At 40.8% G+C, this 27,635-nt stretch overlaps 2 long non-coding RNA genes across 2 annotated transcripts in view; one reads left to right on the forward strand and one right to left on the reverse strand.

The window, feature by feature from the left end:
- LOC143140279 (uncharacterized) overlaps window positions 1-27,431 on the reverse strand; it is a 171,848-nt gene extending 144,417 nt beyond the window's left edge. The window contains exon 1 of the long non-coding RNA XR_012990614.1: window positions 27,211-27,431. This is a non-coding gene — a long non-coding RNA (uncharacterized LOC143140279). The remainder of the gene's footprint in view (window positions 1-27,210) is intronic.
- LOC143140278 (uncharacterized) lies at window positions 2,929-6,710 on the forward strand. The gene is made up of 3 exons (XR_012990613.1): window positions 2,929-3,087; window positions 5,984-6,185; window positions 6,302-6,710. It is a non-coding gene; the product is annotated as an uncharacterized LOC143140278 (long non-coding RNA).
- Window positions 27,432-27,635: the final 204 nt, after the last annotated feature.

The raw sequence follows: 27,635 nt of genomic DNA on the forward strand, positions 1-27,635 counted from the left end.
TGTAAGAGGGGAATCGATGTGCTTTGATTCCAGCTTGGTACTTGTAGTCTGTGAGATTAAAAAGCATGTGTGTGTGAAGTATGACACCTTCATTATGGCTTTCATTATGGCTGCTTTAGCCACAGACCTTAAGCTACTGTGCAGTGGGTCCCATTTAGAAGTGGCTACTTCATTTGTGCTTTCCGTGATTCACGGAGATGCGTGAATTTTATTACAACTTTTCGCCACGATGTGGCAGTTTCAGTCCGCTTGATACTGTAAGGCGTAAGCCATTGGTTTCCAAAGGAGATTTTATTTGTGTCGCCAGCATAGCCTATTGACAATTTATGTTGTAAATAGGCCTACCTTATACCTGTAGCTTAGGGAAGCTAACAGCTTTCTATAAGGATCTTGTTTGTTAACAGTCACGGTTTTGTCATAACTCCCTGATGCATTTTTGCATTTAGAATAGCCAGAGCGTGAATATCTCAATCGGAAAATTAAACAATATTGGGCGCCTACCATGGACTAGGCTGGGTGAACCCAGCCTGATCTGCCGGCGATTTATTTTTTGATTTCTTAAAAGATTGAGCTTGGTCTGGTGAAAGCCAGACTAGCCATGGACCTCAGTTACACAATGCAAGGACACATGAATCAGCCTATATTTGCACGAACAATAACGGACAACAGCTCTTCAACTTGGCCCGTTAAAATGTGTATGAACAGTCTAGCGACGCATTTCATGAAGGCCCATTTAAACATGTCAGTTATTTGCACCACTGGACAACGCACAATTTGTGCATTGACAATAAAGTATCACATGAACTAAAGATGACTAAAATCTTATGTAGAAGAAGAAACATTCACAAAAAATCCATCCATCCAAAAATGACCTTTCTTTTTGATAGCTGTTGAAAACTGCATGTAACTGACAGAGATGTTTTTGTTTATTAATAAATAAATAAATAAATAAAAATATAACATTATGCTGATACCTTCTGCTTTTCCCAAATACAATGTAGCCTACAGGTGTAAGTGACCTTTCATAAATCCAGTTGCAATGGATGAACTGTGATGAACTGCCCTACGTGTGATTGTTTAGAGATTTTAAAGGTTTTATAACAATGCTACAACTTTTTTGGCTATTCTACAATCTATTCATCTTTGCAGCGCCAGTAGGCTACTTTCTGTGCAGCTGCACACACACACACAGGCATGCCAAACAAGCATACACAAAAGTTTCAAGAGTGGGGGATGGAGTAAAAGATGGAGACAAATTGATTAGTGTGATTTATTTTCGCGGAACGGATGTACAGGACTGAGCGGTGGTACATCTAGGGTCTGTTTGAAACGGAAGACAGCTGCCTACTGCCTCCCTCCCTACATGGAGAGCTGTCTCACTAGACATGACTTTGGATTAAATGCATCTTTTAAAAATGAGCGTAGCACTCTAGAATCTTTGGTTAACACTACGGTATGACGTTAGCAAAGGCCTGACGTTAAACTAAATTAGCTTACGTAAGCTAGCAGGCTAACGGTATAAATTAGTTTTACGGCCGGCAGATATATCAGACCAGACGCTATTAATGGTTACAACAATGGCATAATCAGATAGTAAATTGTTTATTTATCATCTCTCATCTAAGCAAAATAAGGTCACACAAATGACATTTTAAACAGATTCAGCACCGATGTCATCCGCCATGTTTGTTTACCTTTCACAGCTGTTTCAGACGTTGCCGCAAGGGATTATGGGTAGGAAGGACCATGAAGTGTGCATCGATTCTGCCTCCAAAAATGACCGTTATTTGGGAATTCTAAGATATCTTAAAAGGCAGCAGAATTTGTTTTTTCGGTTTCGAACCGCACTTGCTGCCTTGCTCCCCAGTTAGATATCTTAAAAGGCAGCAACTTTACCCGTTTCGAACACACCCCTAGTTATAGCTCAGTTTATAGTCATTATGTGCTAAATTAATTCTAACTCTGTGATGTTTTATTTATTTTTTGTCTGTATTATTTTTTCTATTATTGTGTTAAATGCTCCAAATGTAAAGCACTTTGAACTGCATTCTGTGTATGAAAGGTGCTATACAAATAAAGTTTATTATTATTATTATTATTATTATTATTATTGTATGATGTACCATGTTTCATTCAAACATACACTTACATTTCATTCAAACATTACATTACATTGGTTGCATTGTATATCAGTTTTCATCTTTCAATTTTTGACTATATAATTATCTATGGTACAACATTAGCACTTTGTACACTAAATGCCCACACATTTGAGCTACTGTCAAATGTGCAAGTGCATACTAGCTACCCCACATACCATTTTAATCCTATATGAAAAACACAACAATCCTATTCTTCCATTATATGTGGAGAGCTCAAATATTGCTATATGTTACGGTCAGGTTGAGGGATAACACACACTGATGAATGGCTGCCTTGGGACCAGCTGACTGCTGGGCAGTGACGGACTGGACGGTCTGGCATTTGGGCAGATGCCAGAAGGGCCGCGGCCCCTCGTGGGCCGGCCAATCACGGAGCGGCATGTTTGTGCGGCCCATTTATCGTAAAGACGGTTTTACAATATCTCTCGGCCCACTATCAAGCATCAATAGTGTTGCATGGCTTACGAATAAGCCATTTATCTCTAACTCCCTTTTCCTCTTTCACAGATGGAAACTGATCAGTATTTATACCAGACATGAGTCTCTACACTACAGTCATGGTGACCCTCAATATTGGGATGGCCCCTTCCTGTTCCAACATGAACACCAGTGCACAAAGCAAGGTCCATAAAGACATGGATGACAGAGTTTAGTGTGGATGAACTTGACTGGTCCTGACCTCAACCCAATAGAACACCTTTGGGATGAATGAGAGAGGAGACTGAGAGCCAGTCTCCCCATCCAACATCAGTGTGCGACCTGACAAGTACGCTTCTGGAAGAATGGTCAAAAAACCCCTTAAACACACTCCTAAACCTTGTGGAAACCCTTCCCAGAAGAGTTGAAGCTGTTACAGCTGCAAAGGGTGGACCGACGTCATATTAAACCCTATGGATTAAGAATGGGATGTCACTTAAATTCATATGTGAGTCAAGGCAGGTGACCCATTCATTTTGGCAATATAGTGTATTTAGACACTGGGAATGCTTTTCTTACAATCCTGAAGAAGTTCCTACAAATGTTGAGCACTTGTTGGCGGCTTAAGAGGCATTGTAGATGACCATCTCAAAAAGCTGGTTATGATGATGTCAATAGTGTCTGAAGTCATGAAAGTAAACAAGTAAACAGAGGCTATTTAGAAGAATTCAATGCTTGAAGAATGTAACACGTTTTCTGATTTTTAAGAAGCAAAAGCAAAGTATGTTTGATGAATCTGATTTTTCTTCATTATTCACTATTAGCATCATCATAACCAGACTCACACGATGGCCACTTACGCTAAATGTCCATTAACATGAGTGAGCAAAAAACATTCAACAGGTGCTCAACATGTTATGGTTATGGTTATGGGATTTGTCCAAAAAGACATACAATTAAAAACAATACAATAGTTAAAGGAACACGCCACCCAAAATCAGTAGTAATATATGTTCTTACCTTAACTTTCACGAGTTGAGTCATACCTCTCCCGCGCCGGTAGGTGCACTCAAACGCTCTGTTGCGCGGCGCGAATGTGTTAGCATGTTGCTATGCTAGCGGGCTCTGCCGTGGCCGTAGAGAGAGGAACATAGCAGTAATCAAACACCTCCATTTTTTCCCTACTTAAATACAGTTGCACGAGTAGTTTATAAAAATGTGTACGTCACACAACATGAAACGTGGCGATTTTCCAAGCGAATAAACAGGAGAACTACAATGTGTGGCGCAATAGCACTTGGGAGTACTTCGACCTAGCGTGGTAATATTATTAACACCTAATTGTAGATCCTATCCACCACAGAGTTTAGAATCCATGCTGGATCGACCCTCAGCCTCTCCCTCCCCTCTGAGCGAGAGAGAGGCACACACACTAGAGATGCGCTGATGGGCTATTATTTCAACCATAACTGCATAGCAAAACTTATCATCCATCAGCCATCCATCAGCACCAAAGTTTGTTGACCAATTTTCAAAACTGCCCCCGCCCACCATCCGTTGGTTGTTTTAATGTAGGCTATATGGGTGATGCAGCGCTGCTGACGTGAGGCTAGAAAGCCCTTGCCTGTTCTAGAAAGACTGATCTAATGCAGCAAATATATTAAAAGGCTGAAGTCGTACATTGGCTAGGCCTATCCCCAGAATACAGTTTGGGAATTTCGCTTGGAAAATCGCCACGTTTCATGTTGTGTGACGTACACATTTTTATAAACTACTCGTGCAACTGTATTTAAGTAGGGAAAAAATGGAGGTGTTTGATTACTGCTATGTTCCTCTCTCTACGGCCACGGCAGAGCCCGCTAGCATAGCAACGTGCACCTACCGGCGCGAGAGAGGTATGACTCAACTCGTGAAAGTTAAGGTAAGAACATATATTACTACTGGTTTTGGGTGGCGTGTTCCTTTAAATTTAGCACTAAACAATTTAAAGTTAGTGTAAGGGGAATAGCAATAATAAACAACAATGTAAATTCAATCAAAAGCCTAAATAAAACAAATTTCATTTATAATTGTGCATAAGAAACGCTTAATTAACTAAGTGCAATCTATCTGCATAGGAACTCCTTCAAGAATATTAGAAAACTATTCTCAGTGGTTGAGAGAATGCCAAAATAGAGATAGATAGATAGATAGATACTTTATCTATCTCTATTTTGGCATTCTCTCAACCACTGAGAATAGTGGTTGAGATCATTTGCTGTGCCATCACAGCAAATGATGGCTACTGTGAAAAGCCTATATTAAAAAATTTTCCTTTGTAAATAATTTTTGCTTACTAAATAACTATGCAGCTCAAAGTGTCAAGTTTTCATTTTTATTCTACAATGTCAGATTACTCTGAAAAAGAAAAACACATACTGTACGAGTAGGTGTCTCCAAACTTTTACCTGGTAACTGAGTAAGCATTATATTATGAAAACATAAATTAATGAACTGTATGTGAGACTAAAAGTACCTGGCACAGAGTATCCAATATAGGACGAATCTTGGATCCAGCCACTCCTCCCTTGGCTCTCATCACTTTGAGAAGCTGTGGTGTGTAATGGTCAAGTTTGCCCAGGAATGTCGCCTCAAGTGGAATGGCTGTGATTCTTCTGAACTCCTCTTTCACCTAAAAATGAGAAAAAGCACAGTGCTCCCAAATAAATCTTTTTAGAATTTGTGCATGGATTGATAACAGCAAACAGAGAAACAAATAACCTGAAATGGAAAGAAGACATTCATACTAGACATAATAAATAGATTGAGCTTTCTTACTTGATCCTCTCGGAATAAGCCAGGCCATCGCTCTATGGATGGAACTCTTGGACAGAGGGACCATCATGCACCACTTCAAGTCTTCGAATTGCAAATGTTTTGGCCATTTTGGCTGTGATTGTTCTTTCGTTGTGTTTCTTCTTTACCTCATAAAGCAAATCAAGTCTCTCTTTCTCCAAACCCTCCTTTGTTTCTCCCACAGGAAAGGGAGGAAGATAGTTAACTTCTGCCCTTTTTGGTCTTTTTATGTTTTTTGCCGGGGCCTGGTTGCTCGAATCCTTCCTTTTTTAAAAATTCACCTCAATTTCAGGGCAGGATATGTTTCGGCTTTTCAGCATGCGTCGGAAGTTGCTCATCCTCGTTTTTAAACTTTGCTGCCAGCCATACATCCCTGAGAAGGACCCAGGCTCCTTGAGACATGGAAACTTCCCCACAAGCGCTTCAACAACTTGTAGTATGTGGTGATCCGTGGGATAAGCTGTATATTGGAAGATTGAATCAGATAAAGTCTGCCTAATAGCTGCCTTCACCCTTGTGTCATCGAATGATGTACCATTCATATGGTACTGTTTGTTTGCCTCTTGCAGAATCAACTCCACATCACGTGAAAACTTGGGTATCTCAAAGTGTAGAGGCCAAGGATCCAATCAGCAAGAATCCGGAAGGATCACTGTGTCTCTTGAGCTACTGGCCAAGCTATCATCTGCACTGCATTGTGCCTCTGAATTTTGATGTGATGATCTTGGAGTAGAGCTCATCACCAAGTCAGATTCAGCTATAGGGCTGAAGGTAAGGGTGACTGTGGACTCTACTTGGACGATTTTGATTGTGCTCTTGTCATTTATATCTGCTGTTGAGGTCAGAGTGAAATATTCATTGCCAAAATCTTTATCTTCATACATTAGAGAAAAATCCCCATCAAGTTGGAATGTCTCCAGGATTATTGAACGAAGTGCTTCTAATGTTTGAGGAATGCCAGAGGGAAGGGTAAGCTTCCTCACATCACAATCTTTAATCACCACTCGTAACTGGGCTGGCAGAGACATTCCTGCTGCATTGGATACACTCAGCTGTGATGGGGGGAAAAAAAGAAAGAAAAATGTGTTAGTCAATGATTGAAATAGAGTTGGAGTTTAAAGGTTGTATCAGCAATTAACTCCGACAACTCAGGGTTACTCCTGACTACAACAATATACAGTGCTGTGAAAAAGTATTTGCCCCCTTGCTAAAGTTTACTAAAAAGAGTAATTCTTAAACATTCTTTTCAAAGTTCAATTCTTTAACATCAAATACTTATGCCCTCTGTATTTTTTAAGGAAGAACATTTATTTATTTATTTACGATACATTCTTAATTCACAAAGAAAATTGGTGTCCTTAAAGGTTGGATTTTTACTAATTTTTTTTAATTAAGGCATTAAGATCAATTTCCAAAAGATGATTTTATATTCCTCTTCTTAGTCAAGAAAATACTTTTTCACAGCACTGTAGTAGGCCAGTCAACAAGCTCAAATGTGCCCTTTCAGAAACATTTAGATATTATTTTAATTCAACATTTAAGGGTAATTCTGTCATATAAAATTATTTGTGTGCAATTACCTATTCTGATGTGCTAATAAAGTGTTTTAAAGACACCATTTGTCTGCCTGCAACTTTGTATGCTGCCAAGGGATACACATCAGCCAGCTGTGGTTGTTCAAGGACTTCTATCCTTCTTGTGTATTCTACTTCAAAAGCCCGGAAATGTTCATCATACCAAGCACTTAATACCTTCATTACAAAAAATGGGGCTTCGTGCACAATGATAATCTGAATTATTTCAACAAAATCAGGCAATCCTCCAGTTTGTCCAAAAGGTAACAGCATCCCAACAGCATAGTCAGTGCCCAGAATTGACACTTTATTTGCCATGTTCACAGACAATTCAGTGGGAAACTTCCTTGCAATGGACTCTTTAATCTCCTCTCTCAGAACTTCAACATCAACTCTGGAAATTTTGGAAACCGACAGCGTTGGCTTCAGAAAATTTGAGTCGTGGAAATTGTATGCAATCATGGACTGATGTTTCTTAGCCATCGTCATTAAGATATTTCGGAAGGAACCAGTCTGGCGCACAATCTTCTTGAAAAAGCTGTGTTTCCCTTCAAACCTCATGGTCCACAAAGCCACTACAGGTCCAAAGGCGGTTATGAGCCATGGATAGTGCTCGATGAAATGGTGCTTGGGAATAATTCTTTCTTCTGGGAACACTTCCTTAAATCTGTGCCGGTGCTCACCAATCTTACTGTCAAGGCAACCAATTGTGTAGTGTGTATGAATTGGAGCCATCACAAGCTCAACAATGTCTTTAAGAGTCATTATAACCTGCCACACAAGGTCATCTTCTGGTACTTTTCTGCCAACCATGAAGGGCAACATCCGCAACAAACACCAGTTCTCATGTGCGTTGCCTCCTATGCTTTTTCGTGAGGTTAAGTCCAGTGGAACAGCTTGAGGGCAGTTCGTTTTGTCAGACCATTTGTAGGGAAAGTGTCTGATAGAATGATTTAACTCCTCAAGAGAGAAAAACTTCTTCTTGATAAGACTATTCAGACACAGAGCAAGTTCCAGTGGTACTATTCCCTCAAGCAAGTCATGCATAACATCTGGAGGGTAACCAGAAATCGCATGAAAAAAACTAAGTCTGTCAGAGATGGCACACTGCGATTTTACCCCAAAACAATGGACTTGTGTGGAGTCGTTCAAAGCCTTTTCAACATGCAGACTGTGGTCATGCTTTGTTCTAAGAGGGAATATTCCTGTAATAACTTGATGACTTTGAACCTGAGAACTTTCTGCTGTACAAAAGCGGCAATAATGTGATGCAGAAAAGCTTTCGACGAACCCCCCAATTGAATGAGCTCCAAGATTGTCAGCAACACACAGAATGCAGTGCCTTTGAGGGTTTTACCCAAACATGGAACAAAAACCCCTTCGTCTTCCAAAATCTTCAAATCTTTGAGCAAAGGTTCTAGCACTTTAGAGTATCCATACCGTTTCACATCATCTGCCTTGCAAAGGACAGCAAGAAAAATAGAGGAGAGTGTAGATCTCAAAGTAGCAGGGATATCTCCCAATACCCAATACACAGCTGTGATCTTGTGCTTTTTGCGTGACGTTCCTAGTGGATTACAAACTTCAAAATCATCAACGTAAAGTATCAGTGACAATTTTGTATCATCTGTAGATAAGAACTGATTGTCTTTGAAGTGTGACCCATCATGAAATGACCTATAACCGGCTTCAGAATGTGTCCTGCCTCTATGGAAGAGCTTATCTTGGATGTCTTTTTTGTCCAAAAGTAGAGAAAGCACAGGCAAAACTGGCACATACTGAAAGGTTTTGTGCTCCTGATCATCAAGAATGTATTCAACAGGTTCTATGATAGAAAAGTGTTCCTTCTACCCATCTGCGGCCAAAGCTGAACTCACAGGGTTTTGCTGGCAAATATTTGTCACCAGTTCTGAAACCACAGAATCATCAATAGTGCATCCATGCTTTTGCAAAGTGGTTAGTAAAATCTATTTAATAACTGGGCCTGAAGCAGAGTAATGAAATAAAGCTCTTCTATGATGTCATTCAAACATGTGTTGGAGACATTGAAAATGCTTTCCAATTTAAGCAAGAGACATCCAAATCTGTCACTAATTGCCTTTCTTACATACTCTTCTTCCACAAAGACAGAATCAAAGTTGCTTTCATTTTCCTCATCTTCACCAGATAACTGCATTTGATTATCCTGAAAAACTGACCCCTTGAAATCTCCACGTGTATGAGGAGTATGTTTCTTACTTTTGTGAGAGAAAAATGTTCTGTATATGTTTGTGGTGTGATCACAATCTTGAAATACACAACTGACAGTTTCAATTTTTTTAAGATGTCTTCCAATGTGCTCAAAATATTGCCTCTCTGTTTGGAAACCACATGATCGGCACACAAGACAAGTAAATGATCTCAACTGATTCAATGCTGTAGATTCCGTATGATATCGAGACAAATGGCTACGTAATGAACTCCAGGTCTTGAAAGAGCAAGGACAATTAGAATGTAGACATGGTATTGATTGGTTTCGACCACAGTGTCCATGTTTTAGTCTATAATGCTTCAACAATTCTGCTCTTCTTTCTGTTGCAAAATCACATGCTTTGCAATGCCAATTCATTTTCTAATCAGAGATTGCCAGTTTAGGCGTTATTGTTCACAAATGTGTTCCATGTCACCTCCAACCCTGAATGTGTGTCTGTAAAAATATCAGTATTTGGTTCATTGAAAATATATGTGTTGGACAGTTTTATCACGAATGGTTACTGACTGAAGGGTATTTATGTGCAACGGATATTGGATAATCAGTTAGAAGTCATACCTTAGGTTGTCAATCTTGTCATCGTACGTCATGTCGTTTACAATGCTGCGAACAGAAAAAATACAACGTAGAGGTTAGCCTACATAACGGACAGGCAAAACATAACTAACAGACCGCAGATCACTGCAGATATTCAAAGTTACATTTTAAGGAAGCTGTATTCGGTCTATATGCTTCGTGAGCATTTCCCAGCCCTGCCTTTCTATTGTCCATTGAGGCACACTCAAATCCACGGACACACCTGCACTGCCATGTTAAAATATAAAGTGTTGTCCTTGTCTTGCTTAGGTGTTGTAAAAGGTAATAAAAAGACACAAACAACGACCCACTGTAAGTTATTTGGAAACACTGAGTCACTATTCATTGCGTTGTGAGACAAGAGCCTAACGTTACCGCAAGCAACACGTCCCACATCTCTTCACAGCAACGTTACAGTTAGCCTAGCGCCAGCTGCTTGCTAAGCGAAGTATGTAGATTTTAAATGATTGCTAAAATTAGATGTTGCAATAACACCAGCATAACACCGTCAAAGGACCTAAAATAGTCAAAAAATAATAATATAAAGGGCGGGGATTTGCAAAGCTTAGCCTACGCGTCAGCTAACTAAGTTAGCACATTAGCTAGATTCAAACGTTATAACCTCTAGCAACCCCCACGACTGAAAACGATGTAACGTATGGCTGCGATGTTAATTTAGCTAGCGTTACCTTCCAGGTAGATTCTAGAAGATTAACAGCGGGACTGTAATTCTCTTTTTGTGTTCATAACGGTGGTTCTGGTGCTACAGAGGTTGATAGTTTAATATAGTACAATCCACAAAATCTCAACCATTGACTGTATAAAAAGTAATCAACACCTCGGTGACACACAAATGATGACCATAACGCTAACTTACTGCTCTGCAAGTTGCGATGATACATTGGAGCTTCATGAGTAGGAGATTAAATGTGCAATACCACGTTGAAGACCTTACCTCATAGTGAAGATGCGTAGAAAAGAGAGAACGTCGTCACCGCCGGATGATTCAGGTGTATTCATGTCAAATGCGCATGTCTATTGAATACTTAAAGGAGAATTTCCAGTGTGATTTTGACCTAAAGTGTTTTGAAACATGATACCGAGTGTGAACGTATGTCTCATAGCCCATCTCGGCTTGTCCCCTGCACTCCGAAATCTGGCGCTAGTTAGCCGATGCTACCAACAAGGCGGTCAATGGTGGTGCCTCGGCATCGGCATAGCCATGCAAATAAATCACTGTTTTACACCATTTACGAGGCTCAATGTATCTCCACACTTCATTGGTAGACTTCCGAGGGCCCTGACATTTAAAACGAGACATTGAGAACTTTGAAAAAGCACTGGTAGTTTACTTACAAGACGATTTATACAGACAGTATCTTCTCGAAGTTTAGCGTTTGCAGCCATCTTGAATTTAGTCACGATAAGTCGAGCGACGAGTAAGAATGAACAGGTATGATAAGGGATCAGATTCCAAAAATAATTCCGTGGAAATGCATGGATTCCTGTTCATTCTTACTCGTCGCTCGACTTATCGTGACTAAATTCAAGATGGCTGCAAAGATGGTTGGTAGCATCGGCTAACTAGCGCCAGATTTCGGAGTGCAGGGGACAAGCCGAGATGGGCTATGAGACATACGTTCACACTCGGTATCATGTTTCAAAACACTTTAGGTCAAAATCACACCGGAATTCTCCTTTAAAAAAATAGGATATATCTTACCGGACACTTTTCACATTCTACATATATCTTGCATGGAGTTTACTAATAAATAACATGTGTCGTCCCAAGTACATTACATTACATAAGAAAATTAGGTAATTGAGTGTAGTTTATCTAATATTATAGTGCAAACGACAGAATGTAGTCATTGTATGTATAATATACACATATAACTACATCACATTTACAACACCTCAAAATAATTTTTTACAGTGTAGTGCAGCTGTTTGATTTCATGGAGATTGAGCATACAGAGGACATGAAGAAAATCAGGCTTGTGGATAAATTAGCTTTGCAGCTTGGACTAACAGATGAGCGCGCAAGAGAAATACGCAGAGAGAAAGACTGTATGAAGAAGAAAGAAGAAAAGAAAAAAAGAGAGCGTGATTTACAACTTGAATTGCAGGTAGCTAGCACAAAGCTAGAACAGACAAAGAGAGAAAGCCAAGATAATCAGCGTCAGCTGGATCATGAGGGCCGCTTTGATATCGGTAGGTGTTTGAAGATCATGCCACGGTTTTGTGCAGAATCTCCAGAGATTTTTTTCGAGACATTTGAGCGCATTGCAACTGAGGTCTTGGCCTCATGCGGAATGGGTGACGTTGGTTAGAAGAGAATTCACAGGTAAGGCGCAGGAAGCGTACATTGCTCTCGGGTTTGCAGATAGTGGTGAATATGGGGTGGTTAAAAAAGCTGTACTCAGGGCTTATGAACGGGTTCCTGAAGCTTATCGGCTGGAATTCCGTACCTTAAAGTTAAAGTCTGAGCAGACATATGTCGATTTCGCTAGACAGCAGGAGCTGGCGTTCGACAAGTGGCTGCGGGCTTGTGAGGTTCACACGTTTCAGGACCTGAGACAATTGCTTCTTTTAGAGCAGTTTAAATCGAGTGTGCCTTGTCATATAGAGGTGCATTTGAATGAACAGCAAGTGACTGAGCAGAGAAAGGCTGCTGAAATGGTTGACAATTATGTCTTGGTTCACCAAGATCCTTGGAAAGGTAGATCTTCAGGAATGGTGAGGAAACAGGGATTCGAGAGTAAGAAGGAGGTGGATCAGCCGAGTCAGATCAGAGCTGGTGCTAGTAGTAGGCCAGTCCCTAGTTCCAAGCCTTTTCGTCAATCCACCCAGTCAGGTGAGATCATTTGTCACTACTGTAAGAAACCTGGTCACATGAAGTCTCGTTGCTGGAAAAGAGGGGCCGTTATGATGATGTTCAACGGCCTGTAGCTTGTGTGATGGCTGAGAACGAAAAAAAATCATGTCTGATGAACCGCCATCCCCAGTGAATACACCCATAGGAGTAACATCTGAGGTCTATACAGGCTTTGTCTCTCAGGGTTCAGTTGCGCCCTCGGAAGGAGAACCTGAGGTACCAGTGAGTGTGTTATGTGACACAGGGGCAGCTCAGTCCCTTTTGTTAGCTGGGCTAATGTCTTGGACAGATAAAACTTCCCTGAAAGCCTCTGTCCTGCTTAAAGGTCTGGGAGGTGAGTATGGTGCTGTCCCTTTACACAGAGTGTTTTTGAAATCTAATCTAGTCACTGGCTATGTTACCGTGGGTGTAGTACAGTGCCTACCCATAGATGGTGTTGGTTTGCTCTTAGGTAATGACTTGGCTGGCAGCCAAGTGTGTCTGACTCCTGTAGTAAGTTTGGAGCCTTGTGAGTCGTCAGAGACTTTAGCCCTGGAAAGAGAGTGTCCTGAGGTTTTCCCAGCTTGTGTTGTTACCCGCTCTAAGGTGAAGAAAACACTGAGTAAAACACATGCAGAATTAGAGCCAGTAGCTTTGTCTGATACATTCCTTGCGGCATTGGATGGTCTGCCTGATGCTCAGCAGTATAGCTGGGAAGCGCTTATTGCTGGTCAGAAGGAGTACCCTGTGTTAGCATCAATAAGAGAGAGTGCTGTTAGCTCCTAAGAAAGCAGAGATATGGCTGAGGGGTTTATATATACGGGACGATGTGTTGATGCGAAAGTGGAGGCCTTCTGATCGACCAGCCAATGAGGTCTGGAGTGCGGTAGAGCAGGTGGTGCTGCCCAGGAGTTTTCGTCCTGAGGTTTTGCGTTTGGCCCATGAAACGCCTTTGGCTGGCCATTTGGGCATTTGGAAAACCCAGGCAAAAATCCTCCGACATTTTTTCTGGCCTCGGTTACATCAGGATGTGGTGGCTGTGTGCAGGTCTTGTCATTCGTGTCAAATGGTGGGGAAACCCAATCAGAAAATTCCCCGTGCACCTTTGTGTCCTCTTCCAGTTGTTGATGAACCTTTCTCACCTGTCCTTATTGACTGTTGGGCCATTACCAAAGACAAAAAAAGGTAACCAGTATTTGTTAACCATCATGGATGTTACTACTCGCTTTCCCGAGGCTTTGCCTCTGAGAGATATTAAGGCAAAGGCCATTCTTGACTCTTTAATTGGTTTCTTCTCTCGTTTTGGCCTCCCAAGGCGAATTCAGTCTGACCGGGGCACTAATTTCGTGTCCAGTGTGTTTCAGGAGGTGATGTGTGACCTAGGGATTGAGCAGATTACTTCGTCAGCTTACCATCCTCAGTCTCAGGTGGCGATTGAGCGGTACCATCAAACTCTGAAGACTGCAATTAAGACGTACTCTGTTCAACACCCTGGGGATTGGGATGTAGCTCTCCCTTTCCTGTTGTTTGCACTCCGAGATGCGGTGAATGAGTCTACCGGGTTTACTCCCTTTGAATTGGTCTTCGGTCATGAGGTCAGAGGTCCATTGAAAATGATCAAAGAGCGGCTAGTGAAGCAGTCTAGTGAGGGGACTGTTTTGCAGTACGTAGCTATGTTCCGACACCGGCTATTGACCGCTTGTCAGGTAGCTCAGGAGCATCTTAAGGGAGCTCAAGATCGCATGAAGATGCATTACGACAAAAGGGCTGTCGAGCTAATTTTTAAGGCTGGGGACAGAGCACTGATGCTTCTGCCCATGAGGGGAAATTATGTCGTTAGCACTCCGGACCGGAGAACCAAGTCACAGGTGTGTCATGTCAACTTACTGAAGGCCTATGTGGGTCGAGGAGATTCCGTTCCCATAGCTTGTGTGTTTACTAAAGACGAGTCTGTTTACACCGAAGATGGCACTGAGGCTGTTGAACATGTCAGCGCACCTTAGCAATTCCGAGGCTTTGCAAACATTTGATCAACATCTCCGTCACTTGAGTGAGAGTCAGCAATCTGACCTGAGAGTTTGGTTGGGGACTATCCTGACTTGTTTCGTGACGTGCCTGGTCGCACAAATCTGGCAGTGCACGATGTAGACACTGGTGAGGCCCTGCCTATAAAGCAACACCCTTATAGGTTGGGTCCAGCCAAACTCAAGCGGGTACAGGTAGAACTTGAATATATGACTAGGATTGGAGTGGTCCAGCCTAGTCATAGCGAGTGGAGTTCACCTGTGGTACTGGTCCCGAAGGCAGATGGTACAACACCGTTCTGCATTGATTACCAGAAGGTTAATCAGGTCACAAAGGCAGATGTGTTTCCTATCCCGCGTCTAGAAGACTGTATTGACAGTATTGGTAGGGCCCAGTACGTGTCCAAATTAGATCTCTTGAAGCTGGCAAGTGCCTCTAACACCCCAACAGGTGTCAGCCTTTGTCACTCCTTTCGGCCTCTATCAGTGTCAAGTACTGCCATTGGGATGAAAAATGCGCCAGCTTCCTTCCAGAGGGCAATGAATACGGTCACGGCAGGGCTGACCAATGTGGTCACTTATATCGATGACCTGGTGGCATTCAGTGAGTCATGGGTTGAGCACATGGAACATCTGAGAGAGCTGTTTGTGAGGTTGCAGCAGGCCCAGTTAGTAGTGAACTTGCCGAAGTGTGAGATCGGCAGGGGTCAGGTGACCTACTTGGGACATCAGGTGGGGCAGGGTTTGGTGCTTCCTAGACAGGCCAAGATCCAGGCCATCTTGGCTCTTCCTGTCCCAAGGACTCGCAGAGAGCTTATGAGAGGGCTTGGGATGTGTGGCTTTTATAGAAGGTTTGTCCTGAATTTTGCTGCAGTCACTGAGCCATTAACAAATTTGCTTCGCAAGGATGTGAAGTTCAGGTGGTCTGACACATGCCAGTTGGCATTTGACAGGGTTAAGGCTATTCTGTCTTGTGAGCCAGTGTTAAGGGCGCCCGACTTTGCCACCTCCTTTAAACTTGCAGTAGATGCGTGCGAGGTGGGAGTCGGTGCCGTTTTACTGCAAGTAGATGATCAGGGTTTTGAAAGACCGGTTGCATATTTCTCAAAGAAGCTAAATTTCATCAGCGAGCATACTCTATGATTGAGAAGGAAGCACTAGCACTGGTGTTAGCGCTGCGTCACTTTGAGGTTTATGTCTCAAGCTCAGGTGGGGAGTTGTTGGTACTTACAGACCACAATTCCCTGACCTTTGTGGCAAAGTTTAAGACTTCCAATGCTCGAGTCTTCCGGTGGAGTCTTGTGCTTCAACCCTACAGTCTAGTTGTTCAGCATATAGCTGGCAAGGATAACATCATTGCAGACACCCTGTCACGAGCCTAGAAATACTGGAGAGATTATGACTGTGCCAGGGATTGCAGAACTGGACATGATAGTTTTAATATGATAAATTGGAAGAATAGTGTGTGTATATATATGTATAAGTCCATTAGATAATTTTGTTAGACGGTGCCATGGTTAAAATAAAAATAAAAAAAGAGATTATAACTTTAAAAACTTTTTTTTTTTTTTTTTTGTCTGAGGGGGGAAGGAATGTTACGGTCAGGTTGAGGGATAACACACACTGATGAATGGCTGCCTTGGGACCAGCTGACTGCTGGGCGTGGCAGGCGCAATGTTTTAAAAATTGATTACAGGTGGATACCTGGAGGAGCGCGAAAACGCCAGTCTCGCGCAGGAGTTTGAAAGTGTGCACGCTACTCGCCAACGCTGACTAGGATTACCTGTTTCTCCGACGTCCCTTCGGACTAGTGTGAATTTTGTTTATCTTTATACAACGTTTTCGTCTGGCACCCGGACTTTACTAATTAAAACTTAAACTCCCAAAACCGAACAACCGCAAGAGAGAGCTGGCCGCTCTCGGGAAAGACGCACGCTCGCCTGGGAAGTCGGTTCCTCTTGCAGTCTTTAGTCTTTACATATCAACATCTTCACCCACACCACTGATATAGACTCCCAACTCAAGTTACCACATACACGCAGGGCAAGTTGTACTGAGGGCTCAATTTAGCTAGCTATTGTTAAACCCCCCTAGACTAACGAGCTATCTTGGTAAATTAGGTAGGCTGGCTTTTGGTTTTTGGTTTTAGCGTTTGACTTTGGCATTCGCGGAATTCACGTTTGTGGGTCGCAGGGTGAACCTTCGGTTGTAACATTAAAATATAGTATGTAGTAATATAGGGAAAAAAACAAGTTTATACTACCCTCAGGTAATTGAAGATTTTGGATTTCTTTGGAAGCTTCATGTAAATAAACAGTGGCGTCTCTAAAATCACTTTTTTTCCAAATCCTTGTTGAAAATCAATTAAAATGCCGTACAAACTTTTAATGGTTCAGTCTTGCTGAGAACATATTTGTCTTCCACACTACAAAGTTTGGGCTGCCTATGAATAATGCTGTGTTCATGCTCAAAACATTGCTTACCAGTGGGGTGTACTACGAATCTCGATTAGTGGGTTAGCGAGGTATGTTGCGCTCAAAGCCAGGCTATGCTGTGAAACGAAAGTGGATCTGTTTTAGTGTCGCTATATCACCATGGTATCTTATGCTGTCAACCAAACCTGGTTGGGAGGAGGTTATGTGCTAAGTTATAGCTCAAATCGTGTAATCTACCGCACACTGACCAATCAATTGTCTTAAAAACTAAGTTCTCACGTGTAGGATTCAGCATATTCATACAGGTTGAAAATGTATAGGCACACAATTTAATTTCCTTATTTTGACAAACGGCTAGCCTATACTAACAAACGCATTTCATTGAAAAAGTAACCTGGTCAATTGCTAACAACTACAGCTGAGAAAATAAGTATTGAACACGTCAACATTTTTTTCAGTAAGTATACTTCCAGTGAGGCTATTCGCATGAAATTTTCACCAGACATTAGTATTAACTTAGGTAATCCACACATATATAAAAATCCAAACATTAATGTCTAAAAGTAGAGTTATGAGTAAAAAAGTGGAATGGCACAGGGAAAAAGTATTGAACACACTAAGAAAAAGCAGTACACAAAGGCAAGGAATGGCAAGGAACAAACTGGAATCTATAAGTATTTAGAGAAAGTATCCCTCCTATCTGTGCAAATTGATATAAACTGGGTTAGTACATACTGGTGGGCTATAAAAAGGTTTTTTGTTACCAAGGTGTCACACAAGAAACATTTCATGATGGGCAAAAGCAAAGAGCCCTCCCAAGACCTTTGCAACCTTATTGTTGCAAAACATATCAATGGAACTGGTTACAGATGCACTTCAAAACTTCTGAATCATCCAGCAAGCAGTATTGGAGCCATTATCTGCAAGTGGAAGGAACATCAATGCATCATCAACTGGCCATGCACAGGATCTCCTTGCAAGATTTCTGACCAGGAAGTCAGAAGGATAGTCAGAAGTGTAGCCGAAGATCCAAGAGAAAGCTCCAGAAAGACTTGGAGGCAGCAGGTACAATTTTTACAGTGAAAATCATAGGTAATGCACTCCACCACCATGGCCTCTACGCACGCTCATCCCGCCTTAACTCTTTTGCTGAAGAAAAACATGTCAAACCTCGTTGAAAGTTTGCTACACAACATTTGGACAATCCTATGCAATACTGAGAGAATGTATTCTGGTTAAAAATGTAACTTTTCGGATGTCATACTACACACCATATTTGGAGGAGAAATGGCACTGTGCATCACCCTAAAAATACCCTACCAACAGTGAGGTTTGGAGGTGGTGGCATCATGGTGTGGGCTGTTTTTCATCTCATGGTACTAGCAGACTTCATACAGTTGAAGGAATGATGAATGGAGTCATTTTTTTCTGGGAGAATCTTTACATCCACCAGGATGATGAGGATGAGACATGGCTAGACCTTCCAGCAGGACAATGATCCTAACCATTCAGCAAAGGAAACTCTCAATTGGTTTCAGAGAAAGGAAATCAAGGCCCTGACTTCAATTCAATTGAACAGTTTTGGAAGTTAACTAAAGATCAGGATTTACAAGAGGGACCCCTGAAATCTTCAATATTAAAGGACTATCTGTTTAAAAGAATGGGCCAAACTCACACCAGAATACTCTGACTGATTAGTTTCATCATACAGGAAATACCTTGAAGCTGTCATTACGAATAAAGGCTTTTCCACAAAGTATTTAAGAAATTTCAGCAGGCGTGTTCAATACTTTTTTCCTGTGTCATTCCACTTTATTGCACATAACTCTACCTATGGACTTTAATGTTTGGATTTTTTTATATGGGTGGATTATCTGAGTTAATACTAATGTCTGGTGAAAATTTCATGCAAATAGCCTCATTGGAAGTATACTTACTGAAAAAAATGTTGACGTGTTCAATACTTATTTTCCCCGCTGTAAGTGCAACAACAGCTCTATTAACACATCCAAAAGGGCACAGCACTTTTGTCTGTTTAAGCTATTTGTTTGTTTTTGTTCTCTCATGGGTCGTATTGACTTTTCCATACTGCACTATACCAAGCTAGGGCACAACTAAGGCTAAGCAATGTTGGCAGCAAGGGCTATGTGAGGACTGATGAGTCTGTTTTACTATTAACACTAAGTTATCATATATCCTACTAAACCCCACAATTATTCTGATAATGACTCCTGCGTTCTTATGCATGCACCCCCCCCCCCCCCATCAATCAGTACAAATAAGCATTGTTAAATTATACAACAATTCAGCAAGATAGATTTGGCCAAAATTGGGCCGCAAGCGACCACACCCCCCGCTTATGTTTACAGGTCTTGGTTTTGGGACCCATTCTGGATATAGACAACTTCTGAACCAAATCTGAGATGGTGCTGCAACAACCTTATCTGATTTCACATGGAATGACCAATTTGCCATGCCATGGTGAGATAATAATAATAATAATAATAATAATAAGCTGCTGGTAAGCCTCATTCCAAAAAATGTAGACAAAGGGTTTGTGACAATGGCAACACCCATGGATTTGCACCTATTTCAATTATTTTCATGTAGACCTACTACTACACCTCTGGCCTAGTGACTGCACTGGAAAATGAATACTCCCTCCCGGGACATAAATTGTCCCATTTTTATGTGAAAATGTATACATTTTGCAGTTTTTCAAAACAACATTATTTGGTTTCCCTCTGTTTTGCCGCCTTGTTTTCTTCCTGGTTATGTTACATCCAATCCTGTATAGGAGTAAAACTGACACTGGCCATATCATATACTCCTTTTATTTATGTGGCCCAGTTGAAATCTTATTACAATGTAAAGAAATGAGTTCCTACTGATGGTCATTTTCCTAGTACCACAGTTATCTGGAAACTCAGTTAGGATGATGTTCAATCAGGAAACAGGCTTTATTCTTTTCAATGATGTGCATCAAGGGAGAGACAAGCTTCACCAGGAGGATTCACCCATATATTTGAAATTTATTGTTAGGAGGGTAACCCCTTGAGATAAAACATCTCGTTTTCGAGGGGGTCCTCGGGACATAAGACAAATACAATACAGCACATGTATATTCACACCCTCTAAAGCTCTCCCTCATCCCGCCTCGCCCGCCACAACCACCCCGGGTCCTTAGTGAAAACCAGACCATGTATTAAACATAATACAGTATTAAGAGGCCTGACAACATGTAGCCCATACCCATATGTATATACCAGTAAATACATATACACACATGAAATAGTCCTATATACGCACACCTACACCCATAGTCACATATAAACACAAAAACACATGAGTTAAAAAGGAAGGACAAAAAGTATCCCACATGATAGTATAAAAAACAAAGAAACAGTTTACTTGCAAGTGAGTAAAGACCGATGTTTTAAAGGAATGCAAAGAAGTGGCAGATCTTAGAGACCCAGGTAGGCAGTTCCAGTCTGAGGGGGCTTTAAATGTAAAGGTACATATACCACTCTCTTTGGAGATGTTTGGCACAGTGAAGGAGGGATATTCAGTGTGTCTCAGTCTATAGCTGGGTCTATATGGAATTAAATAATCCTTAAGGTAAGAAGGATAATCAGTGTACACACATTTAAAATAATCTGATACCAGTGGTACTGTCTTCTGGCTTTTGGTGATAAGTTCAGTGAGTCATACATTACACAGTGATGAGTAGTAAAAGGGCATCTTAGCACAAATCTGCATAATATATTATTGAACGCAACATTTAATGATTTCTGGTGTGATTCTGATGTGTTTTGGTAGACAACATCCGCATAGTCTAAGATAGGAAATATTAGTTGAGACACAATCCTTAACCTAATCGGTTGAGTAAAACAATTAATAGAGCGATACAAAATGTGTAAATTACAGTTGATCTTTTTTACAACAGAATTAATGTGACACCTAAAGGAGAGTTTTGAGTCAAGCCAAAGGCCCAAGTATTTAATTTCATTAACTAGTACCAGTGGAGTATTATCTGAGAATTTGAGTGAAAGAGTGTTATCTTGATTTGATGTAGCTGATCTGGTGGGGAACAGCATGCTATATGACTTTTTCTTGTTCAGTTTAGAAAGAGACACATTAGATGTGTATCTCACTGTGTCATCTGCATAGAGATGAATGTGACAGTCTGAACAGATTAGAGGAAGATCATTGATAAACAGTGAAAATAGGAGAGGCCCTAAAGAGGAGCCTTGAGGAACGCCTTTTTCCATTATTAAGGACTGTGATACAGAACCATGAAGAGAGACACGCTGACGTCTACAGTGGAGATAAGAATAAAACCAAAGAAGAGAGTGTTTGGAGAGGCCTATTGCATGTAGTTTGTCCAGAAGCAAATGGTGATCGACCATATCAAAAGCCTTAGTAAGGTCTATAAATATTGCACCAGTCGACATGTTATTGGATGAGACTAACTATACATGAGAAATCCTACATTTTAAGTAAGTTACAACAGAGGGGGGCGTGTTGTTCTAATTCAAGGCTCATCCTCCAAGACGGTCGTTAATTTGGAACACCCAACTTGAACATGGCCAAATTGTAGCAGCCATTTGTGACAATGTGAAGTGTGAAAGCCCCCTACAGACAAAGAATCCCACCTGGGAATAATCAAAGGTGTCTAGAGAGATTCCCATTGAATTCTAACCATTCAAGGATAAACAAAGGATACTCTGCATACAGACCAAAGACACAAGAAATACACAAGTAGGTATAATATTGAATACTTTAATACAAATACCCCTTTTCAAGTCCTAAACATTAAACTATTCACATACAATTCAGTCACTTGCTAAACAATTACACAATTTTTTATCATTTTCAGAACTGTCCTCTTGATTATGTTGCATTGTCTTAGTAGGACCTTTAGGGGGTGGAAGGAGGTTACAGATCATGAGAGAACAATAATAACAACAGTACCGTATTTTCCAGACTATAAGTCACACTTTTTTTCATAGTTTTGTTCATAGTATCAAAATATATATTTAAAATTTTAACAATTTAACATGTTTTTAAATGATTGTCAGTATGAATTGACACTAACCCTATGAAACATTACCGTCTAAAGCGGCGAGAGGGCCCTCTAGGCTTGTGGAATGAGATTGGTGAACTTGCAGGTCAGACATTTCTGCTTTTGATAGCTGCTGCTCCAAACAAATAAAGGCCTGCCTCAAATACAAGCCTGCCCCAAATAAAGGCCTGTGCTTTGCGCAGCCCAAGTAAATAAACGACCCCGGCCATAATTTGAGGATGTATGATAGTCTGTCTCCTAAACATTCCTCACACATTCTCGAAATCATACGCCGGACGCTAGGCTATAGTCTTTCTACATGGGTTTAATAAATGATCGGGCTATAATAAGACCACACTTTAACTCATTGAGTGCCAAAAACGTAATATTACGTTTTTCCTTCCCATGCGTTGAGTGCCAAAAACGTAATATTAAGTTTTTAGCTTTTTTTTTTTAAATTACGAAACTAGACACTCGAACACACCTTATATGTGATTTTGGGAACTCTGTGATGAATGGAAATGAAATATATGATGATCGAAAACTCATGAAAACGCACAATCTGGACATTTTATCTGGACATTTTATCATAACTCGGTTGCTGCTTTGGGTCGAATCGGTGACGCATGCACGTCAGGTCAAAACCAGGCCATTTTCGTGGGTCTATCACTAGGTGGCAGTCTCGCCAGGTCTCGCTGATCACTTCCCGGAAAGTTTACACAAGTAAGTAACAGGCAACACTTCATATTTCATGAATATTTTTAGAAAAAAACAGCGATTTTGTAGCCTAGAAATCTAGACGCACCCTAGCGGCAGCAAATTAATTTGCTCAGCCTGTACGTCTAGTATCGAACCATAGGAATTTGGATTGGCTAACGCCGTGGACCTCATCCAATCACAGCGCTCTATTTTGTTAGAGAGTCTTAAGGCGGGCTTAACAGGATAACGACAGTCCTGCGACGGTGAACAACAAGGAAGGTGGCTATGGCGAACGAAGAGCGGTTGTTTGAATCAGCGTTGGCGTCAACTTTGGAGGAGTTGGACTTGTGCTTTTCTTTGAAAGTAGAGCAACACAATGCACTTAAGTCATTCCTTTCGAAGAAGGATGTATTTGCCGTTTTGCCGACCGGATACGGATATGGTCGTAGCGCTGGCCTATTGCATGCCTAGGCAGTTTGAAAGACAATTCTCTGCCCGCCCCTTGGATTAAGCAGGTGAATGATTCGATTCCAGACTATACATGTCAATGATATAGGATGGCCCGCCAGGCTAGCGATTTTGATGAAAACTAGCCACTGTTTAGCTTGGGATTTCTCAGGAACAGAGGTGTGTAGAAATACACGGTTTGCACCCACCGAGAGCTTAAAGTCTCACCTTTTAATCGAGCTATTGTATGTGTTCATAGCTATAACACAGAATATGCTGTGGCTGTACAAAAATCATCAACAATGGTCTAGATTGCTGGCACTCTAGGACAAAGCTCCCGAAAACAGCTTGGTATTCAATGAGTTAATAGTGGTTGGTGTAAACCAGGACATTTTAACATCTTGGACAATGAGTGACATCCACTCCACAGCACTATTGTTAAGCAGAAAAGCCTGATCAGCTGGAGACTTCGCTCACTGCCTTGCACAACAGACAGACTGAGGAAGTCATTTGTCCCCAGGGCCATTGAACTGTTCAATGCTTCACTTAAGGGAAGAGGAGAAATAAACTTATCTGCATAATCTGTCTGCCTCTTCACCCCCTCCATGTTTTGAACTGTATGTCCACTAGCCACTTTTTACCACTGTCTTCTCTCTTCTGCCTCACTGTTTGCGTGCTATATTAGCACATATGCATAACCCCTCCCTCCATGCCACAGCCGAACTGTGGCCACACTTATACCTTTTCTTAATATAGTTATATATAGATATATAGAAAAATAGACTTTATTCTTGCACTGTTGCACTGTTTGACCTACTCATTTGCATCATCACAATGACACTCACTTACACAGAGCACCTTACCTTACCTTACTATGCACAGAGAATCACAGGCTTTAAGATTAAGTGTTATTTAATTTGTATTTTAGTATACTTAGTATATGTTTATATTCTACTGTCCTTATTGCTTAGTTGTGTTTTTTATATTATGTATTTTTAATGACTTTTTCTGCTGTTAGTAAATGTGTGTGTGTTGTCTGTATGCTACTGAGACCTTGAAGTATCTATCTATCTATCAGAACCATTGAAAAATGTGACCAAAGCCAGTTTTTTTAGGTAGTCTGCTCATCTTTCTGTGGTGCACAATGTGGAGAATGTGTAGGCTATTATGTGTGCAGTGTGTAATATGTGAAAGGTTTTATAAAACGTTTAATTAAATGTGTAGTTTAATATGTGAAAAGGACGTTTATTTATTAGGCTACTGTCACTTATGTTAGGTTTGTCAATTAAACTAGAAAATGTAGGCTAATTGACCCTTCGCTAAGTCCTGCCCCCCCTTAGTTACTGTTGCTAGTCCGACAACCTCGGACCGGAGTTAACTAGAACTTCAATGATAGATTCTAGCTATAAGTCTGTCTGTAAAAGTTACATCCCAAGAGGCTCTTTTGGAGAGCCACGAGCTGATTTAATTTAGAATCCACCGAAAGACTCCAGTATGACATGGAAACACGTATAAAATCATATCTAGCTTTGTTGGGTGACAGATGGGAAGCGAGTGTGATTCACTGATATTAATATTAGCTGTGCTAGACTTGCATAGGCTACTACAAGGGCACTGGGTCATGTCATGTAAGGAACATGGTACTGCAAATAAACGAAAACATAGCCTACATTGCAGAGCCACTTCAACTTAAATTATTAATTTATGGTGAATAAATGTTACACTACTGCAGCACAGCCCTATGCTTTTCTGACGTGATGATGCTAGCATGTTATCAGTGGTTAGCTAAATAATGCTAACATTAGTTATCAACAAGTCTCCTCCAAGTGACAATCATATTATACACAATGCTGGCAATGCTGAGAACAACTAGAATTGCGGTTCCGAGGAACTGCAAGAGTGGGTTTGATCAGTGGCACGGAACTCGGCCTCATCCAAGGATTCCAACGGTACCTCATTTATGAAAATCGGGCACACGGATCAAAAGTTGTCTGCATTAACGCAACATCCAATAAGCTAAAACGCATAAATAACATGGTTGCTATGCTGGTTGCTATGGTGGTCGCTAGGTTGACATTACAGGGGTGGTTTCTAGGTTGTTGCTAGGGTAATTAAGTAGTTGCTAGTAAGCCATCTTAAGCTGACTGCATAAAGTGATTAAAGAGATACATTTTCAAACCAGAACTGTGTATAGGTCATGGTTAAAAACGTATCAGAATCTCAGAAATAATCACGTAATGCAGCCAGTTTAAGATTTTTTAAGAAGTCAGATTTTTTAAAGGCAATCAAATTTCTGCTGACTCTCTTCTGGCTGCGGTTAAAGGCCAGCACCTGCTGAGAGGCCTGAAGGGTCAGTTCTGAGGTTGTTGGCTGCTGGAACCGAAAAAAGGACTGCATTTTCTTAAAAGACAATGTGACTGAAGTGCGGGCAAAGTTTGCACAGAAATGTACGATTTTTCCCACCCTCATCGACCTTGTCATAAAACTTGTTTAAATGATCACACGACGCCTCCTTGCTGCTTTGTTGTCTACATCAGCATTTCTCAAACTTCTTTGACCTGAGGCCCAGTCAAGGCATACTTTGGGGTCACCTACATGAACCCACCCCCTCCTCCCAACCCCTATCAAATTGTAATGATATCACAATTATTATTTTTATACTATATTGCCTACATGCACTTCAAAACAGTCAATGTTTAAAGTGCTAAGATTGTTTACAAAAGTTTGTGAAAGCATGCACATCAGAGTACTGCTTTACTAATGTAAAATATAATTAGGCCTACACTAGTTTCATTGTTTTTGCATTGTTGCATGATTGATATGCTATTTAATTACATTTCATTTGAATGCCTGAATGTAAGAATTCAGGAAACACAATACCAGCTTATAACATTTCTGTTGTTAGTTTATGTAAATCACATAACACATGAACTGTTTACATACTACTGATAGCCCATTACTGTACACAATAATACTGTGCCCATTCATTAACATATATTAAACATCAGGCGTCTTGTTTACACATTTAAACCATATTTGCACTTTGAATTTTGCTTCCAAACTGTAATAACTACATCTACAAAGTCTAAAGAAGATAACCATGTAGTCTGTTCATAGATAAGATCAATTTTGACAGAACTACAGACTTCGTGAAAGTAGCCTAGTAGTCCTACATAAAAGGCTCCATATTCACTTCATTGCAAAATCGCGGTTGGTCTGTTTACACACTAAAACCATATTTACACTTTGAAATTCGCTTCCAAATTGTAGTAACTACATCTACAAAGTCTAAAGAAGATAACCATGTAGTCTGTTCATAGATAAGATCAATTTTGACAGAACTACAGACTTCGTGAAAGTAGCCTAGTAGTCCTACATAAAAGGCTCCATATTCACTTCATTGCAAAATCGCGGTTGGTCTGTTTACACACTAAAACCATATTTACACTTCGAAATTCGCTTCCAAATTGTAGTAACTACATCTACGAAGTCTAAGGAAGATAACCATGTAGTCTGTTCATAGATAAGATCAATTTTGACAGAACTACAGACTTCGTGAAAGTAGCCTAGTAGTCCTACATAAAAGGCTCCATTAACTTCATTGCAAAATCGCGGTTGGTCTGTTTACACACTAAAACCATATTTACACTTCGAAATTCGCTTCCAAATTGTAGTAACTACATCTACGAAGTCTAAGGAAGATAATCATGTAGTCTGTTCATAGATAAGATACATTTTGACAGAACTACAGACCTCGTAAAAGTAGTACCTAAAATGAGTGTGATAAATGGCCATCACGTAGCCTAAAGCATATAGCACTAGCATATGACAACAGCAAATAGCTAACGTTTACGTTAGCCCAACTTACTTATCGTTGACGTTGACCCGACACGTTTATAAGTTAGACCATAGACTGATAAGGACGTCCATCAAAATTCCGTGTGTATCCTGTGTATCTTTCGTGCTGCTATCCTGTTGCCTCTTCCCTGTTGTTCCGGCAACAAGGTTTTTACGCGATATTTACGCCACATCCCAGAGAGTTGTTGTTTGGTGGGTCAGGTGACGAGCCGTCGAATCACAGCACAGCACCCAGAATGCATTGCAACAAACCGTCTAGAAGGGACTCAGCGTTAGGTCGGCTTTAAATAGCATACAGAACCAATAGTAATATAACGTTGTCTGTAAGCTCCACAGATCGTGGCAAGACAATTGAATTGATTGTGGACTTCTTGCTGGGCAACGATGAGTAACTTGATTAGTAATGCTGCGTGGATATGCATGATATCTGTATGA

Source organism: Alosa pseudoharengus, unplaced genomic scaffold, assembly GCF_046254945.1.
Source record: "Alosa pseudoharengus isolate Yale_2024_CS ecotype anadromous, Long Island Sound unplaced genomic scaffold, YU_APseudo_1.1 YU_APseudo_1.1_scf_23, whole genome shotgun sequence".
In the NCBI taxonomy this organism is placed as follows: domain Eukaryota; kingdom Metazoa; phylum Chordata; class Actinopteri; order Clupeiformes; family Clupeidae; genus Alosa; species Alosa pseudoharengus.